Here is a 15,690-nt window from a genome sequence, read left to right as displayed (position 1 = left end):
CTGGCAGCAGGACAGGAGTCAACTGTATGAGACTATAGAGCTAAACTGCAGGGGCTGAGTCCATGTTGTGTATTTGCTGGCTGAGATCTTGGAAGCAATAGTAGAATGAGCAATAGTCTGCCATTAGCAGTTATGCAGGTAGGGATTCCGGAATGTTCTGGGCTGAAAAACACCACTGTCTTTCCAATTCTTGCCTCTTCCATGCACTATGCTAAACACTGACTAGGGGAAGAGCACCATCAAAAGTCTTACATGTGGCTGATCCGACTGAGGAGGAAGAAAACCAGGAGGGGTGCCTAGGAGGATGAAGGGGAACAATGGGAACATGAATGACTGTGGAATGGACACCTGCTGTAGGCGTCCTTCTTAAATGGGCTGCATATTGTACAATACTTCTGTTTTAGTCTGCCAGTGTGTAACTGCTCCACTGCTCTGATCTGACCTTACAAGACTCCTGTTTTTTTTACTTTTTCATTGTCTCAGCTGTACAGCTGTACAGCCTATAACAGATAATACTCCAGCACTCTGTTTTCATTCTAAAGCCCTGCACTTGCTCGTATAAGTAATTTCATAGGTAAACATTAATAAGCTTAAGCACTACACTCTCTTATACTCCTTTTAAATACTTGCTCCCTACTGGTTCTTTCTGATCAGTCAATAAGTAGTTCTCTATATTATTCAGGCATGTCCAAAGGCCAGTTTCGGGTTTACTCTCCAGTCCAGCTGGTGAATCTGGGAATCTTGAGGCAATGTTACAACTGCCTTATGTATACAGACCACCCTCTCCTCCTCCCAACAAGCTCAAATATATGTGAGAGATGCAACTATATAGCCAAACTGGAGGCTGAGCTCTCTCAACCCAGTACTGGCACAGCTAGTCAGGAGGAGAAGGTAACCACACACACCACAAATCCAGTCTCACATAGACCTATCGCATCAGCAAACCAAACACATAAACACACAAAAACATACTCGGAGGCTCTAAATAAAAATTTGCCTTAGCAGCAGAGACCTCCAAAGCAGATATCCAAGCACCCCGTACCACGAAACAATACCCATGTAGCACATAGCTCACAAAGTCAGTGTGCCACACAGTCACAGCCCTTAAGGCTAAACAACACACCTAATAAACTTGTAATAGGTGACTCTATTGTCAGACACACTGACGTCCCACTCACCAGACTGAACAAAGAGAAGGTCACTGTAAGCTGCCTGTCGGGTGTCAGGATCCGCCACATAACACAAGCACTCAGGTCACTCCAAAGCAAGTACAAGTATGACTCCATCATTGTCCATGCTGGTGTGAATAACCTGAGACCTGGACTACATGAAAAGAGACATAGAGGAGCTCTCTGATCATGTAGCCTAGGCCGGTATGACCCTGACCTTGAGTAGCATCTTGCCCTCACCAAGAATGATGCCACAGTATAAAGACAAATGATCAATTTTAACGATTGGCTAAAGTATTGGTGTCATTCAAAGGGGATCCAGTGTCTGTCAGCCTGGGATGACATGCTCGACAAGCCACGGACGGCTTGCACCTGTCACCCTGGGTTTTGAATACTGGCAAAGGCTCTTGCCTCCCCATAGTGCCTTTTTTAGGCAAGGCTCAAAAGACAAACCCACCTCCATAGACAACACAAAGAAAAAAAAACTAAGGGTAATGTTGCTCAACGCCAGAAGTCTAAACCTCAAGATGCATGCACTCGAGACTCTCCTCAGTATGGAGAATATCGATATCTGTGCAGTAACAGAAACCTGGTTTAAGGCTCCCGGGAGCACCCCAGCACTAACAGGTTATACTTCATACCATGAAACTCAGACCGAACCACAAAAGGGAGTATCCATATTTATCAAAGATACCCACACCTCCAGGTTAGTGGCACTGGAGACCATCCATGCGCAAATAACAGTGAGCAAAACTGCCTTTCAGTTTGTAGCCTGCTACAGACCACCCACCCAAACACAGGAACCCCACTCGGCTTTCCTGAGAACACTGGAGAATATGAAGGTCTCTCCAAACACCATTATATTGGGTGACTTCAACTACCCAAACATTGATTGGGAAAACTACTCAAGCCCAAACACCAATGGTTCCTAGAATTTATAAACTCAAATGCTATGGAACATCTGGTCACCACTCCCACAAGACATCTGGTCATCACCAACATGGGGTCTCTATGTTCCACACCAGAGGTATACCCCTCATTGGTAAGATCAGACCATAAACTAATCTCACTGGACATCCATATTCCGTCCCCACACCCAACCAAGGAAACCACGGTGAAGAACTTCTCAAAAGCAAACTTCGCACTTCTCAAAACCGAGGTGGAATCCTTCAAAGCCCCCGGGCCAGTGGAAAATACAGCCCAAAACACAGAATCCTTTACAAAAGTATTCTATGGACACCTACAGGAATGCATGGAGCATGCTATCCCAAATAAAACCAAGACTCACTCCTCCAAAGGCAGGAGACCTGTCTGGTGGACCCAGGCCATAAATAAGCTATACAACAGAAGGAGAAAGCTACTACATGATAGAGCAAAATCCCAAAAAGGGAAGGCGTCTCTGATCAGTACTAGCAACAAACTACGATCCCTCATAAAATCGTCTAAGGCCAGCTTAAATTGCACAAGACACTAAAGATAATCACAAGGCCTTCTTTAGTTATGTCAGGAACCTGGGAGGCAACTCCCAGATATGCTCTGAGTTAGTGCAAAATGGCAAAAAAATACACTGAACCCACAGACATTGCCAATATCCTGGCAGAAAGGTTCAGTGCAAACTTCTGCCCCCCCCCCAAAAGAAGAGCAAATGTCTATCCCAACAGAGTGTAGCCTTCCTGAGATCACAGATGCACAGGTGAGAGCTGCCCTCTCCAAAGCAAAAACACAGCATCAATGGGACCAGACGGTGTCCCGGCTGCAAGAAGAACTAAACCCTCATATAAAGTCACTGTTCAGTCTCAGCCTTACTACAGGATATGTACCCAAGGAATGGCGTACAGCAACAGTGGTCCCACTCCACAAAGGTGGTGCCACAACAGACCCCGGAAACTATCGCCCTATAAGCCTGACTAGCCTGGTCTGCAAAACTATGGAGTGCATCATCATGGAAATCATAAACAAAGACATTGGGAACCTCCAGACACTGGATCCTACCCAATTTGGCTTTGTTAAGGGCAGATCTTGCCTCTTGAACCTGGTCGACTTCTTTGAAACAGTTACCAAAGCCATGGAAGGTAGTCCACACAGCCTACCTGGACCTACACAATACCCCACTCGGGCATCATAAATAAGCTCACCAGCTTAAATATCAACCCCTATGTCACAAGATGGGTTGCAAACTGGCTCAGGGATAGAACCCACATGGTCAGAATAGCAGGTGCCATGTCAGACTCTAAACCAGTTGCAAGTGACATCCCACAAGGCTCAGTCCTGGGACCTTTCTTGTTCGGTATATATTTCTCTGAGGTACAGGCTAGCACGGGTGGACTATGGCTGACCAAGTTCGCAGATGACTGCAAACTGGGTGCCATAATCGACTCTCCGGCTGACACAAGCATCCTCCAAAAGGGTCTCACAGAGATGGATAACTGGTGCCACAGCCATGGCCTAAAGCTAAATGCCAAAAAGTGCATAGTCATCCCCTTTGGGAAAAACAAAGTGCCCACAAATTACCACATAGGTGGTAATCCATTAAGTACGGAAGAAGTAATTAGGGACTTGGGGACCCAAGTAGATAGCAATCTCTCCTTTGACAATCACATTGCCAAAGTGGTTAGAAAGACCTTCTGTATAGCCCACCTTATCATGAAAAGGTTCACATCTAGATCAAGAGAGGTCATTGTGCCCCTCTACTCATCACTTATCAGGCCCATAACTGAATACAATACCCCATTTGGGATGTACCTTATCCGACACCTGCAGCAACTGGAAAGACCCCAAAAGTACCTCACCAAGAGGATCAAGGGACTCAAACAGATGCCATATGCAGTTCAACTAAAGAAACTCCAGCTCTACTCAGTTACTCAGAGGCGATCTGTGTCTGAAAAGCCATGTCCGACCCAGAATTAATGGACATGCTTCACCTCAGGAAATCCAAATCCCTTAGAGCTACACGCTCCTGGGACTTGAACCTCAGCACAGAAATAAATAGGACATGCTGGCTGGACAGATTCATATCTCAGAGGCTCCCCTCACTCTGGAACAAAATCCCAGTCCATGTTAGGCAGAGCCCCTCACTGACCCTATTCAAGAGAAATCTTGACGAGTGGATGGGAGATCGTAAGTTTACCCCTGGGATCTCTTCTGTGTCCCTGCTTGACAGAAGTACAGTAAACTAACCTTAAAAGGGCTACCTTCTGTGACCTACTATACAGAGGCACAGTCAACTAATCTAAAAGGGTGGTGAAAGCAAAACACACTCTGGCTAGGCTAATAAATGCTCTAGGGCAGATAGCCTAGTATCAACCTATGAACCTATGATGCTCAACACAGTCAAAATGGACCAACAGATGACATGCTTAGAATTTAGTGCTTGCATACCCAGTTCAAAAGGTGACACACTGAAGTCTTCCATGCTGTTGATGGTGGTTGTCAGAGGGAGGAGTGCAGTGTACTAATATGTTGGCATTGTTTTTGGCTGGACATCTGGACTTCAGGTGGAGGTTTTTCTTCTATTTGGCTTGCAGTCCATGCAAGTAATTGTCAGTTCCTTAATGGGAGGTATGTTATCAGCTTAGTGAGTTATAAAATGACCTTGTAGCAATTTTGGAGGTCTGCACATTGAAATGAAGAGCCTGGTAATTTTTTGGTAGTTCCTTAAGCAGTAGCTAGCATTAAAGTTTCGCAAGACATACAATAATGTTTATTGCCTTGTAGTACTTATTTACATACATTGCCAGAATGTGTGAGGTTCTTAGGTGCATGTTGCTTAATGGAGGTGGGGGAGACCTTTATAAGACTGAATAAAACAAAAGACACATCTGATACATAAAACTTGAGTTAATGTTTTAATAGGATAAGCACTTTTTATTCCCAGAACATAACCATTAACTTCATTAGGCAAGAAAACACATCCACCACACAAATTAGTAAAAAAAAAAAAAAAAAAAAAACCCTTCAATCACATGATCCAAAAACCGTTCATAAAATACAGAATATTTAAAAGCTAGTCCAATAAATTGCATCATTTAAGTCCATTTGTGTAAAATCATTAAATGTAAATTGTCATAATAACTCATGTCTCTCCTAAACTAAATCTAAATCACCCCCATATCACTTTGAATTATTTCCAAAGCAAAACCTAAAAATATTTCAAACATTGCAAACAGTATTTCTACAAAGCATTCATGTCAACTTGGTATTTGATAGAATTAGCATGCTCAGATACCCTCTCTTTAAACTTCCTGGTACCCTCACCATATAAAAATGTTCACATAACTTTTCACACAATACAGTGCATTTTTAGTTTAAATACATGTTCTCACTATAGTTATTTAACAAAGACCCTCTGAGTTTCTTCTTCAATAACTCCCCTGATTGCATATTTCAATACTGTTTTTATTTCTGAATGTTTCTCAAATTTATGCCTAATGTATTAATGATAATTGTCTTGTAGTTATAGCATCTACAGCTTTTCTACCCATCTTTGAATGTTTTCTCAATGTATTAATTTTTATCTCTACTCTGTATAATTATCTTGAAGTTATTGTATGTACCTAATTTTCTATATTGGAGCTTTTTTCTCCAGGACTCCATTGAAAACGGGTTCTTTTGGCCCAATGGACTATCCTGGTAAACCAACTGCAAATAAATAAATAAATAAATAAATAAAAAAGTGCACCTACCCAAGGCCCCTACAGTTTTACTAGAACAACCATTAATCACGCAAGGACTGATTACCATAAAATGATTTTGTCTGTGTTCAAAGCAAGACAATATAAAAATATAACATTCCCTTTGTTGGTAACTGGTAATGGAGCTGAAATCTCTTTACCTTCAAAATAATCCTTCAGGCTCCTTGGCCTTTTGTCCACAGGTCTAGGGAGTTATACCAATAAAAATATTTAAAACTTCATATCCCTAAAATTCACTCCAGTGTTTCCTAACAATATTTTTAAGATCACTATTACCAACCTTAAAAGTAAGAGGAGGTGATACCACCAGGCTATATTCATTCTGTCTGTCAGTGATTGTACCTAAACACGTCCTTGTAATAGGGGCGTGCTGTCCTTGCCTAGAAGCAGATACTCACAGGGGTGCCTTGTATCATGACATCTAAGTACTGTCCATCTTTTAAAAAGCTGATAATTTCTTCACACTTGTGTAGAAAAGTTTGATTATCAAATGTCAGCCTAGAAACATGAATCTGGACTCTAGATGTAGGGCTACATTTAGTGAGATAATTACTACTGTATGCAGCAGGGGGGGGGGGGTATATACTGCATGGTCTTCCCTATTTGCTCCAAGTTTTTAAATAGCTTCTTAAATGGGGCTCCAAGCAACAGTTTCTTGTGGTGAGTTAAGAAGCAGAGTCTTCATATGTAATGGCAGGGGCCGTCTTCAGCCATGCATGACTTTAAATAACTAACTCAGTAGCTGCTGCCTTGCATGATGCATCCATTGCATCACACCCACATACGATGCAGTGCTTGCCAACTTGGAAAGACAGGCTGTAAAGATTCAGCAGTTTATCGCTCAGGGCTTTGTATTTTCTCTGCTTCACCTTGTCCTTAAATTGGGACTGAATACTCCCTTGGAACTTAAGCATACCAAGCCTGGCAAGTCAGAACCCTAATGGCTAAGCTTGCAGATGTTTAAACATTCTTCCACAATCAGCTAAGCACTCTGCTTTCCTTTTTATTGGAGATGAGATTTTTGGTTGCTACCACAGAGGATCCTTTGCTGTCTATGGACAAGGCCGCTGGATCAGTAATCGGGTTCTTGTACAGAAAATAACTGGAGTCCGTGGACCTGTAAAAATGATCAAGCTTCCTGGAAACAGGGGGTTGCGAATCTGCTTCCAAAAGATGCACTGGGAAATGCAACCTCCAAAGCTTCTGTAAATTAAAGAATAGCTAACAGTTTAAGCATCTGAGTAGTCCTTAGCATCCCACATGAAGAAATCCTTCATTCTCCCGATGCTGTCTCCAAAATGAGAATTCTTATGGCGGGGAGGAAGACAATATATCCTCAGTGTCACACATGTAAGAAAATGGGGGGAAACTTTGGCAGCAAAAGCCAAGCCAGGAAGAAAAGTTTCCCCTCTTCCATTTTTGGTTGGGGACCCTTGATAATAACTTTTGATTTGTGAGAGGCTGCCAGTTCTTAAAGAAAAACATGAAAGTTTGTACCAGTCTTGTCAAGTCCTGCGGGGGCCTACCTGTGGGTAGGAGAGGCTCGCCCAGCTTTGGCTGAGGCAAAATAGTGGATGTCTGAGGTTTGGGTCACTTGGGCCTGTTCTTAGAGTGTGGTGGCTTCCTTCAAAGTTTCTGGCCATGGGTAGACACTAACCGCTTTGATGAGGATATGGAGATTTCTTCTTATTTAAGAAGAGAAACTATACTGCTCTCACCCTTGGTTATCAGGATACGGGCATTGAAGCCCCATGCCTGCAAGAGACATCTGACCATCCTACACCTACAGGGTTTCAGCTCAGGAAGATGTTCATTCTTCTGGTAGCATGGCAGCCTCAAGAGTGGCATCAGCAGAGGCTACGGTTTAAGACAGCATCCATGATGGGAGCTCTGAAATCACCACACAGGGCACAAAGCCCTCAAGTCTAGCAAGGCTTTAGGATGCAACAGGTCCTTTTGTCAGCTCCCTCACCAGCATCCCTTCTCATATGGACATTTATTTTTGAGCTTTTGAGGTGAGACATTTATGAATGATGTGGTAGATGATGTGGCAGCACTCGACAAGACACATAACCTTTTCTGACTTACATAGACTTGGAGATTTTTCACTTTCATTTTTATGGCCACCTGATTGAATCTTACACAATAGGGACAAAAGGTAAAGTTAGGCTATGTGCCCAAAAGAAAAACACAGACAATTTATTGGTATGGAATTTGTTTGTTACAAGAAATACAATTAGTCACTTTAGATGCTGCCATCTAACCTTATGCACAATAATTAGCAACTTACGCAAACTACAGCAATAACTGGGATCCTAAATTCACTACACAAGCACATTATTATTTATTTATTTTTGTTTGTTTACCAGGAAGGTCCACTGGGCCAAGATGAGCCCATTTTCAGTGGAGGCCCAGGGAGAAATGCTCCACAGCAATAGTGATTTACAATGCAGTAGTACAGCAAAAGAATAACACAAGTCTTTGTAACATTTAGATGCAACAGAACACTTACAATGCAATCTAGGATTCAAAGAGTAACAAATATGGACATTATATATTCGCATTATGTGTTAGTTGACCAGACTAAGTTAGCTTTTCAGTAGCCTAATTATAATAGCATAGTATGCATATTAACAGGTGCTAAGTTCAAAACTATAAAGCATGTACCTTCAATATTTAGCTCAGTAAGTATTCCATAATAGGGGATTAAGGAAGTTGCACCGAATCCAACAAATTAAGACAGTAAGTTGCAGGTTGAAGGTAGTGATGGACAGAGAAGTAGTTAAAGGTGAGAACAGTAGAAGAAGAGGAAGTCAGGTTTTGAGAGGTGTGATATTGGTGCATGCACATTGCCATAGGGAAGAAAGATGCTGCTTAAGAGTTTTTTTGAAGGTAACTGGATTGCTAGTGCCCCTGACTGATGGTGGGAGTGTGCCACAGTTTGGCAGCAGTAAACGAGTAAAGCATCTGGCCAGCAAATAAGTTTGTTTTTTCTACTTTTAGGAGTAGTTGGTTTTCAGATCTGAGACGTCTGTTTGGTGGTAGTAGGGTCAGTGGAGGGGTAATGGCAGAGCAGTCTGAGGGCTTGAAGATAATTTTGTGTGCTGTGATTAACTGTACTTAGGAAAGATTGAGTGGAAGTTCAAGCCAGCCTAGAAGGCGTAAGGAAGAACAGTGGTGGGAAGAGCATTTTGCATTGGTTGCAAACTTAGCAATTTTATTGTAGCACGTTTCAAGTTTCAATTTCAATGAGGACTGAATGGTGGTGAGGAGAGGGTCACCATATACGAGAGAGGGTAGCAGAAAGATAGAGGCAAGGTTTTGTTTGGTGGAGCAGTTAGGAATTGTTTGTGCCTATAGAACATGCCAAATTATTTGGTGTGTTTTTTTAATACTACTATGTATGTGCAGGTCGAATGTTAAGTTTTTGTCTATGATTACGCCTAGTAGTTTTGCATGTGTGACAACCTCTATGGTGGTTTTAATTTGGGCCAGTATGGAGAATTTATTTTTATTTAGAGAAGTAGTTTTCTTAGGAGTGAAAAGAACAAGTTTAGTATTGTCGGGGTTTAGGGCAAGATGGTTAATGGCCATCCAGGTTTCAGTGCTTGTGAGGGTGCTTTGGGTGATTTGTTGTAATTCAGATGTGGAATTAGCAGTGCAGATGATGGTTGATATATCTGCATACTGCATTATGGAACCTTGAGTAAGAGTGGTGTGAAAGTTGTTGATAAAGATGCTGAAAAGAAGAGGCCCTAATATGGAACCTTGGGGGACACCCGTGGTTGTATTGAGGAAAGGTAAGAGAGAGTGCTGCCATTTGGTTAATTGTTGTCTGTTTGTGTGGTAGTTTGTGAACCAGGTTAGAGTGGGGGTGAGATGCCTATGTTAGAGAGTTTTATGAGGAGAAGAGGGTGGGAAACCATATCAAAGGCCTTATACAGAGATCAAGAAATAGTGAAGAAACAATTTTACCAGAATCTTGAGCCCAGTTAACTGTATCCAAGAAGATAATTTTGTGTGCTGTGTGGTGGTACTATGGCCTGGCTTGAAGCCATGCTGACTTGGGGATAGAACTTGATTGTCAAGCAGATGGTTGAGAAGTTGAATATGGATGCATTTTTACAGAATTTTAGAGACTAGTGAAAAGATTGCACAAGGATTTAACAACACAAGAGCATTCTCCAATGGAGTCTTTATCTGGAAGTTGGAAACCAGGCTATGCAATAAACTCACAAGTCCAATATTTACAGTAATTATGGAGTTTCCTTTCTTAAACTGTGGTAAGGAAGAATTGTGGATGGAGTTTTTTGTTGTTCTGCTTATACTACTGGCGGCGTGTAGGTGAAAAAGCATCTGCCGACAAAGAGGAGGAAAATCGAAAAGTTGTGGAATTTGGGCCTTCTGTAACGCGTTCCATGGCAGAAGTAGCTAGAGTTACCACTGTTGCAACAATGATCAAAAAAGAAGACGTCCCCAATCCAGAGTGTAGATAGATGTGGAATTATCCCCAGAAACCACCCTCTCTGAGTAACTCAACTGGTTGGAGAAAAAAAGACAAAAAATGCACTAATTTAACTTCTCAATATAACAAAAACAAAACATCAAAACAAGGCCAAAATGCAGACACAGAAAAAAAATTGAAACACAAAACAATGTTTTTATAGTGTGGTAAGCCCCCTCTACACTCACCTACTTAAATATACAAACTCCAAAACTGCAAAAAATGGGGAGAAAAGGAAAAACTCCTTATCCCACAGTTAATGATCTTGCAGTGACACCTGAGAGCGCCAGTAACAGAATACTAAAAAGTTCAACAGCCTAAAACACACACATACACACACACACACACACACACACACACACACACACACACACACACACACACACACACACACACACACACACACACACACACACACACACACACACACACACACACACACACACATATATATTAAAACAAGATTCAGCTTTTCAGCATTTCTGTATACCTTGAACAAATAAGCTTGATCTAATGCTGGCTAGACTGAAAATAGGTGCTCTGCTTACTGAGATGCTAAACAACATCCTCTACATATAGCGTGTGAGGGTGTGTGCATGTGTGTGTGTGTGTGTGTGTGTGTGTGTGTGTGTGTGTGTGTGTGTGTGGTACTTTAAGAAAAAGATCCTACTCTTTTTTTTCAAAGCCAACAGTTAAAAAGCAACAGTTTTGCACAGTTACCTCCTCGTCACATTGAGATATCAGTACTTGCTGGCTTTTGTTTGGGAGATTCACATCGTTTTTCCAGAATGTTCTCTGGGCCCCCATTTTATAATTATAGCTAATGAAACTATCAGTGTTCCCCATTACATATTCTTCCCCTTGCTCAGACCCAGGGGTTACAGTGACCTTTACAGGCTCATAAGTAGGTACTAGGCTATCGGCCCATGGGCCTACATAAGCCTAGCCAACAAGGTTCCCTGGCCTATGCCATCCAAGAAAGTTATTTTCCTGTGCCACTATTGAGCAGAGAGACAGAAGTGATCCCCGGGGTGTAATTCCTATTTTCCATTCACTCATCAAGATTTTTCTTGAAGAGTGCTAATGAAGAACTTTGCTTGACATAGATGGGTAGCCTGTTCCAGAGTATGGGAAGTCTCTGGGACAGGAATCTATCCCATCTAGCATGTCCTGTTTATTGTGATGACAAGGTTTAGGTCCCTAGAGAGTGTAGCTCGGAGGGATTGGGATTTCTTTAGGTGTAGCATGTCCAACAGCTCTGGGTTTGACATAGCTTTATATGTTAGGCAGAGATCACCTCGGAGTAGGCGATATGCTATGGAGTAAAGCTGGAGTTTTTTGAGGCGGTCAGTGTAGGGCATTTGTTTGAGGCCAGTAATCCTCTTTGTGAGGTACTTCTGTGGCCTTTCCAGCTGCTGCAGATGTCTTGTGAGGTACATTCCAAAAGGGACGTTGTACTCTATAATGGGTCTAATGAGTGTCGAGTAGAGGGGAACAACGACCTCTTTTTTCCTGGATGAGAACCCTTTTATGATGAGGTGTGCCATGTAGAAGGACTTCCTGACTACTATGGCGATGTGACTATCAAAGGAGAGACTACTGTCCACCTGGGTCCCAAGGTCTCTTATCACGCATTTGGTGTTAAGTAGATTGCTGCCTATGTGGTAGTTCATGGGTACATAGCTTTTACCAAAGGGGATGACACTGCACTTTTTGGCATTGAGCTTGAGGCCATGGCTCTGACACCAGGCATCTGTCTCAGCGAGGCCCTTCTGTAGAATGTCCACATCATTTGGGAACTTGACTATGGCTCCTAGTTTGCAGTCATCTGCGAACTTCATTAGCCAGAGGCCTTCTGTGTTAGCCTGTACTTCAGTGAAGTAGATACCAAACAGGAGAGGTCCCAGGATGGAACCCTGTGGTACTCCACTTGTCACTGCTTTGAGGTCAGATTTGGAGTCTGCAACTTTTACAGTGTGAGTTCTGTCAGTGAGCCAGTTGGTAACCCATCTTGTGACGTAAAGATTTATACCTAGTTTAGTGAGTTTAGCTATAATTCCAGAATGGGGGATGGTGTCAAAAGCCTTGGAGAGGTCAAGATAGGCTGTGTGAACCACCTTACCCTCATCTATGGCTTTGGTGACTGCCTCAAAGAAATCGATCAGGTTCAGGAGGCATGATCTGCCTTTCACAAACCCGAACTGGGTGGGATCCAGAGTTTGGAGGTTACCAATGTCTTTGTTTATGAGTTCCATGATGGTACGTTCCATGGCCAGGCTCGTCAGGCTAATAGGTCGATAGTTCCCAGGATCAGTGGTGGCTCCCCCTTTGTGGAGTGGGATAACTGTTGCTGTGCAGTATTCAGTGGGCACAAAGCCTGATGTGAGGCTATTATTGAACATGGTGCTTAAGTGGGGAGCCAGTTCGTTCTGAAGTTCATGTAAAACGCAGCCTGGGATGTTGTCCGGTCCCATGGATGCTGTGTTTTTGGCTTTAGAGAGTGCAGCTTTTACCTGCGTAGCTGTGATTACAGGGACTCTGCATTCTTCCTGTATAGATATTGGTCCTTTAGGAGGTGAGGGGGGGTAAAGTTAGCACTGAACCTATCTGCCAGGATGTTGGCAATATCAGTTGGTTCTGTAATTTTCTTGCCTTTGTGCTGTAACTCAGAGCAGATCTGGGTGTTGCCATCGAGATTCTTGACATAGCTATAGAATGCTTTGTAGTTGTCCTTGGAATTAGTGGCAATTTTGTTATCGCAGCTAGCTTTGAAGGATTTAATAAGGGATCTCAGCTTCTTACTGAGGCTGAACAAGGAGCTCCTCCACTCATGAGATTTTACTCTTTTGCAACAGTTTCTTCCTTCTGTTGTACAGTTTGTTTATGGCAGGGGACCACCAGATTGGCTTCCTTTTTTTGGAGGATAGCGTCTTGGTTCTGTTTGGGAAAGCACAATCCATGCACTCGTGTAAGTGCTTATAGAGTGCATTTGTGTAGGATTCAGCAGTTGTAACTGTATTTTCCATCTGCATGGGCATCATGAAGTTCACCACTTCTGTCTTAAGAAGCATGAAGTTGGCTTTGGAGAAATTTTTTACTGTGGTTTCCTTAATGGGGGATGAGGGTGGGATGTGGATATAAAGGGTGATTAGCTTATGGTCAGATCGGACAAATGAGGAGTTGACTTCAGATGTGGAACACCGGTCACTCATGTTGGTAATGACTAGGTCTAGGATACTGTTGCCCCTGGTGGGGGTGTGGATAAGTTGATCCAGGACATTGGAGTTTATGAATTCCAGAAAGCATTGAGCTAAGGAGTTGGTACACGAGTAGTTTTCCCAGTTAATAGTGGGGTAGTTGAAGTCACCCATTATTAGGGTGTTTGGTTGAACCTCTAATATTTTCCAGTACATCAAGAAAAGAGGAGTGGGAATCCTGGGGCATGGTGAGGGATCTGTAGCAAGCTACAATTTGGATTGCAGTTTTTCCCAGAGTTAGTTGCACTTGGATAACCTCGGATGCATTATGCTGAGCAACTAGCCTGGAGGTGTGGATATCCTTAATGAATATGGAGACACCTTCGCCTTTAGTGTTTCGGTCCAGGTTACATGGCCAAAATGTGTGGTATGAGTTATAGCCTGGTAGTTTAACATTAATGGAGCTAATGGTCAAACCCAATGCCCAAATGGAAACTACCACTGCTCACACTTTGGCTGGATGGGACTCCATGTCCTCACTGTACATGAATACTTCAGTACACTGTGCGTGTGTGTGTGTGTGTGTGTGTGTGTGTGTGTGTGTGTGTGTGTGTGTGTGTGTGTGTGTGTGTGTGTGTGTGGCTGCACCACTTCACCCACTGTTCTTCAAAATGAACCTAGGTTTTACAGGGCCTCTGCTTGACTCCCTGTTCAACTCTGCTGCTATACCCTGTTCTTCCAGTTTAGCATTTGCCAGGTAAACAGAGAAAAGGTTCATGTCTGACACCAGTTCACTTAATACTTCCTGTTGATGGAATAGCACAGCCATAGCTATCCATACTGAGAGAGGTGGCTCTAAAACTGAGGAACAGTCTGACCTTTGAGAAATTCCAAAGCACTGACAATATAGGCAGGGACAGAATAACAAGGTGGTTAAATGAGCTGCATCTCCAGGACCACGTGTCCAAACTAGATCCTGCTGCTTCTACTGTCTGTTTATTCTGAAATCCTGTGCTACTGTCACACCAGATAAATAGGCCCCCCTAATAATTTTTAGCACCAATCCCATAATTCAGCACTTACTATAGTGTTTTAAACCTGCACTGGTTTCTTGTTACCTGTGTTTTTGCTGTAATTTGTTTCCTCCATTTTGAATATTTGTTATAGCTGCATTTCTAGGCTTCTTGAGCGTATGTCACATGATCACTGTAATACTGATCTAACAGCATTAAAAGGAGAAATGTGTAGCGGATTTGGAGCCACAGTGTCCTGAACCAGAAGCCAAACCTGCTACCTAGCTTCCATTATGGTGGACCTTTCCAGTCTGTTTTTGTAGGATTAGTGTGATTAATATTTATATTTATCAGGTCCTTATTTCTTTCCTTGTCTTCTGACCTATATTACAATGTGTTTACATTATACAGCACTAATACAGGTAGGGTGATATTTGTTTTTACATCATATACGCTTTTCTGATGTCTAATGCTGAAAAAGGCAGTCTTTCTTTATGAATCTCCCCAGCGCTTGTGGACTTTTATTGTTCTCCATTTACAAATGCTAAGCAATAAAAAAAAAAAAAAGAGAGAAAGTTTTTCCCATTAAAACTTAATGTTGTACACAGTACCTTAATGCACTCATAGATATATTAAATAGTTCCTTAGTTGTGGGACAAGCCTTTCTATCATTTGCACACGCATTTTACACCGTTTACCTTCTTGGGGTACTAAACCATTATTTTCTAATGACCTGCGTATTAGTGTTACTATGGTCTCACAGTCAAGAAGGGCTCTCCCATATGTCGGATAGCTCACATTATGGTTTACTGTTACCAATAACTGAGCCAGCTTTACCTAGAACTGTGGAACATGTCTCCTTCCTATCCGGTTTAGTATCACCTGCAAACATAGAAGTTTCACCCTGACACGATTCATCTCACACACTTTCATTATTTTAGTTATGCACTCAAACCACCAGAGACTTGCATGACAATACAATGGACAGTTATTAGTTTTGTGTCCAAGTTCAGAGAATTTAAAATATTTTAATTTTTCTAGCTTGTTTTTAGCTTCTACCTCACATATGGCTGGTCTGAGATTGTCACTGTAAGGTGATATAAGTCTATGTTTTTC

At 42.3% G+C, this 15,690-nt stretch overlaps 1 protein-coding gene across 1 annotated transcript in view; it reads right to left on the bottom strand.

The window, feature by feature from the left end:
- LOC122792380 (zinc finger protein 84-like) overlaps positions 1-15,690 on the bottom strand; it is a 400,930-nt gene that overhangs the window by 60,710 nt on the left and 324,530 nt on the right. The gene's annotated exons all lie outside the window — the stretch shown is intronic.

The sequence above is a fragment of the Protopterus annectens genome, chromosome 1.part2 (assembly GCF_019279795.1).
Source record: "Protopterus annectens isolate FY-2018-M chromosome 1.part2, PAN1.0, whole genome shotgun sequence".
Taxonomy (NCBI): domain Eukaryota; kingdom Metazoa; phylum Chordata; order Ceratodontiformes; family Protopteridae; genus Protopterus; species Protopterus annectens.
The sequence above is the reverse complement of the archived record's forward strand: the minus strand, read 5'-3'. Positions and strand labels throughout refer to the sequence as shown.